Genomic DNA, 5019 nt, shown 5'->3' with positions numbered 1-5019 from the left:
TTGGAATACTAGTGTTACTTACATGTTCTTGTTGTTTAAGCAAAGCAATAGTTTAGAAAATGCTATTATTATTCATTTGATTATGAAGGGTAATAATTATCCAATTATAAGAGGAGATCATATTTTTTCCTGAGCGCACGACAACGGTTCAGGATAAAAAAAAAGTAGCAAGGTGCCAAGAATAGAGTAATAAATAATACTGGATATTTTTCAGAAGGTTGACTCTGTGTAAAAGTATACATATAAACATACATACCTTCTTACTTCGTCAATCAAACCTCCACTCAAGCAAAACCATCCACTCAGGAGGAGATGTCTAAATCACATGTTCATCACCCGCTGATTCTGGCTAAGGTGTGCTCATATTTATTGCTAAAGATGCTTAGGTGCCCTGCATGGACTTGAATGCCTTCTTACAAGTTACTTGCATGGAGAAACTGCATTTTCGAGAAACTGCATTCTCCAGAAACTTCATTTTCTAGGTCATGAGAAGGACATGTGGGAGATATCATCTCCAGGACGCTGTAAGCCTGGGGTATAGATTCAAAATGACAAATAGCCAGTTCCAGACTAGGCACAACAGATCTATTAACTAAAAAACATCTTTGTATTGTGCTTGCCAAGGCAGAAGTGAAGGGGAACTTTGAAAGTTCCACTGTTTGTAGAAAGGATAACTCCTGACTACAAATCCTACCTGCATGGGAATCTAGATTTACAGCTCCCCTTTCCTGTTTTCCAGATGAACCAGAACCAAATGTTGGCAAATGGACGAAGACCTGAGATCTCCCATCAGAAATCAGAAAATACCAGGGCAAAATAATAATAATAATAATAATAATAATAATAATAATAATAAATTTAAGCTTGTTCAGTCTCTGCACACCCACTCAAATCTCCAGAACCCCAGGCACCAGTGTCTGACATGGTATTTGATGTCTGAATTCCCACATTTGGGTGGAGACTGGCGCTTCAACCTTCCTCTATAAAGGGAAAAGCATGTAACACCTCTATCCAAGCATTCTGAAGACATTTGAATCTGAATTCACTCTTTTTTGGCTGGGGAACTGGAGACAAACAGAGGCTGAAACTCTAGATGCAGTTTCATCTCTGGAAAAGCCTACTGCTGAAATGGGCCTGCATGCTTGGAATGATCCCCAAAAGCATTAAAGGTGGGCTACTTAATGTGCCACCTTCATAAACTTTGAATGGCTCCAGCTCTCCGGCAGCTGGGAAGGCTGCTTGCAAAGTCATGTGAGTGGCAGCTCCGGTTACCCAGGAAGCAACCATGCTGCCTGCTTTGCTTCTATCCAATCCAACTCCCTGCTCAGAGGAGACCATCACTCTCTCCACTGCAGCTGCTTTTTGTGGCAGGTTGCTGCTAGAGTAAGGATGCAACCCAGAGCCCTTGAGCAGAGCGCTTGCCTCCAATGTCACCTTGGCAAGAAATACTGCAGTTCTAACTCTGGAGTTGCAGGGGCCGGAGTGGAGAGCAGGAAGAAGATAAAGGCAGGATTGTTGGTCTACTCTGGGGAGGACAGAGAGACCCATGGACAACGGGAATCAGCTTCTGCTACTGCAAATAGTGCTGCTCTATCTGCACCCATTGGCCCGGCATATAAGCGTACAGAAGAAAATAATGTCAGCATACAAGCCCAGCCGGAGATGCCTTGCTACCCACCTGCGGACTTTATGTGTCCCCCCTCCCCCCACGTCTATCTCTATCCCAGACACTCCACCACAGAATGTGCAGCAAACTACACTTCTTTCCGCAAGGAGCACAACGCATTTCTGTGACAGCCAAGGCTGGGACCTGGCCCTGACACCTTGCTTTTCCAAGTAACGGATGACTCAGAAGATCGAAAGCATTACCTAAGAACAGGCTTAAATGTCTCATCAATAGACTCAGCAAAATACACAACAAAAATATATTATAGGTCTTCCTACACAAAAGCCCAAATTATATAAGGGACGCATAGGTAGCAGCAATTACAGGCAATAAGCCACTCTACGGCACGCTAATTTAAAAGCTGTAGTGGGAGAGAAGCCACGCATTTAGTCCAAAACCGCCATATAGCAAAAAGTGCTGACAATTTCTAACCAGGCCCAATTGATGAGACTCTTCCCTTGCTAAAACCAGCACCGAGGAACTATCACGTGACCCAACGAGAAGCTGACAGAAACTGGCTTTGGACCCCTGGGACTCTTCGGCGCGGCCAGGCCGAAGAACGAGGCGTCCGCTTGCAGGCCTGGCCTCCCCAGCCCGGGGCAGTCTCACCGCCGAATGGCGTACCTGGAGGGCCGAGGCTCCGGTGCTGGGAGTACTCCAGGCCGGGAGGTGGACTCCGCACTGGTCCCCCGTGGCGGGGGGGAGAGGACAGCGCCACCTCCCCGAGCCGCTCCCCTGGCTTCTCCTGCCAGCCGCCCCTCGCCGCCGCCATGCTCCCGCCAGGCATTCGAAGGCGCAGGAAATGACGCGCGCTCTTGCTCGCTTCCCGGCAGAGCCTGCCCGTGAACTTACGCTAGGCTGACGAAGGTAGACTGGTTTCCGCGCTTCTTTTTAGTTCCCCTGGGCTGGAGGTAAGCTCCAAATAAATTAAAATATCGATTAAGAAATCCAGGATCTTAACGTATCTGTAACTGGGCAAGTGTCTCTCTTCCCGAACCCAAAGAAGACACGAGGTATTGCTCTTTGTAACGACGGTCTTATTTTATATACACCAAAAATATTTGAACCCTTACAGGTGCAGTATGCCTCGGCGCAAGTTAATGCATTCAGCTGAGCGCTGGATTCGATCTGGAAGTCTGAGAAGATTATGAGGCTAATGCTTGCGGGGACCTGACCACTGACTGGGGTGGGCAGGATTTTTGTTTAAATTTACAATTAGCCCAAACCAGCCTCCGCCCTGCATCTGGCCTGCAGTACCTAATACAGGACTGCACTGCAACGCTGTCAACAGCAGCCTCGTTCACTTGCCAACCTGCAACTTGGGGGAAATGGCGGGTTATATTTTCATTTGCAGAGGTAGTATAAAATGTTTAAAAGCTCCAAGAGTTAATTTTTCCCTACACAAATAAGGCCTGAGTCTTATTTGCGTGAACGTTTCCCTTTGCTGCTACCTTTTGTTTGGGCTGACATTTTGGTTGGGCCCAGTCACAGGTATGCTAAAATCTTGAATCTCTCCATTAATTTGGCTTCTGTAGATGGCTTATGCTGCTTCCGCACTCCGGAGAGTTAAAAATGGCTTCTACTGTGAACTCAGAAGTTATCTCTGCAGGCAATATGTCACTCTTTTTTATCTCTACATGGCTAAGCCGTAGTTGTACAAATTGCGACTCTCTAGGTTCTTTCCAATGGATTGAGAGTAGCCACTCTTAGAAGGACTCAGATCCACCTTTCAGAAGAGGGAGCCGTTCGAGTCTTTTAGAACACAAAGCACGCAGCACCATGTAGCACCGTAAAGACAAACAGATTTCTTACTTAAAAAAATAGATTAATAGAAGACCTTAAACAGGATGGTAGTTATTATAGCCTAGTGCAAGCAGGGATCTGTTGATTTATTTACAGCATTTTTACCATGCCCTTCAGCCAAAAAAGGCTCCCAGAGCAGCTTACATAATAATAAGGCAGCCCCTGTCCTCAGGCTCACAATCTAAAAGACACATGGCTGTGCGTACAGGGTGTGCCAGGTGTGCCCAGGCACACCCTAATGTCTAAAAAGAAAAAGTAGTTTTGCATTTTAATTTAATCGCATGATACGCTCTTTTAGTTTTAAAGTACGGATTGCTGTATTATTCAACAAGCACCAAATTGAGTAATACAGATCTTGTAGAAATGTATAGGAGGCCCACGTTCGCTCGCAACATGCGTCCCCGCTACTGTGCCGCCACGTTACCGTTGCTCCTCCCCTCCCAAGACCATTCTACAAAATTATTTGGCCTATATAAGCGGCCGCATCAGGTGTGCCCAGCACAGTGTCTGTCATCTTCGTGCAGGCAGCATATGTAACCCCGTTGAAGCTGCTTCCATGTCATCACCGGGGGGGGGGGGGGGGGGGAGAATATCTCAGTCAGGCAGCAGCAGGAGAAACTCCACATGGAGGGGAATGCCTGTGTCCTGGGATTGATTTACTGAAGACTGTCACTAATTTTTACAGGTTTGTGTGCGGTCCCAAATCAGTTACCTCCTTGACAGGAGTCATTAGTTTGGTCAGTTTGGGGGAAAGTGGGGCATAAATTCTTGAAGAAATAAATAAATATCATACTGAGCACCAGCACTGGAAATAGCAGCACTGGAAATAGCATATTCTCAGGGTAGTATTAAAGTATGGATTGCTGTATTATGCAATAAGCGCCAAATTGAGTAATACAGATATTGTAGAAGTGTATAGGAGGCCCCATATAGAAAGGGAAGAAATGGAAGCAGTGACAGATTTTATTTTCTTGGGCTCCAAGATCACCACAGACGGTGACTGTAGCCATGAAATTAAAAGACGTTTGCTCCTTGGGAGGAAAGCTATGGCAAACCTAGACAGCATAGTAAGAAGCAGAGACATCACCTTGCCGACAAAGGTTCGTATAATCAATGCTATGGTTTTCCCAGTAGCAACGTATGGCTGTGAGAGCTGGACTATAAGGAAGGCTGAGCGCCGAAGAATTGATGCCTTCAAACTGTGGTGCTGGAGAAGATTCTTACGAGTCCCCTGGACTGCAAGGAGGTCAAATCAGTCCATCCTAAAGGAAATCAACCCTGACTGCTCATTGGAAGGACAGATACTGAAGCTGAAGCTCAAATATTTTGACCATCTAATGCGAAGAGAAAACTCCCTGGAAAAGACCCTGATGCTGGGAAAGATTGAAGGCAAAAGGAGAAGGGGACGGCAGAGGATGAGATGGCTAGATAGCATCACCGATGCAAGGAATATGAATTTGAGCACAGTCCGGGAGAGAGCGGAGGACAGGAAGGCCTGGCGTGCTATGGTCCATGAGGTCATGAACCATAGCACGCCCCTCTTCCTTTTG

At 46.3% G+C, this 5019-nt stretch overlaps 1 long non-coding RNA gene across 11 annotated transcripts in view; it reads left to right on the top strand.

Annotated features, from left to right (window-relative positions):
* LOC146352983 (uncharacterized) overlaps positions 1 to 5019 on the top strand; it is a 79668-nt gene that overhangs the window by 22763 nt on the left and 51886 nt on the right. For 7 of the 11 annotated variants that reach the window (XR_014787909.1, XR_014787911.1, XR_014787910.1 and 4 more), the window contains one exon: positions 740 to 2528. This is a non-coding gene — a long non-coding RNA (uncharacterized LOC146352983). Of the gene's footprint in view, positions 1 to 739; positions 2578 to 5019 lie in introns of those variants that run through there. The other 4 variants (XR_014787904.1, XR_014787907.1, XR_014787906.1 and 1 more) reach the window with 1 other exon arrangement.

Source organism: Heloderma suspectum, chromosome 2, assembly GCF_057233095.1.
Source record: "Heloderma suspectum isolate Gila_16-S chromosome 2, 16-S_ref, whole genome shotgun sequence".
Lineage (NCBI taxonomy): Eukaryota > Metazoa > Chordata > Lepidosauria > Squamata > Helodermatidae > Heloderma > Heloderma suspectum.
The sequence above is the reverse complement of the archived record's forward strand: the minus strand, read 5'-3'. Positions and strand labels throughout refer to the sequence as shown.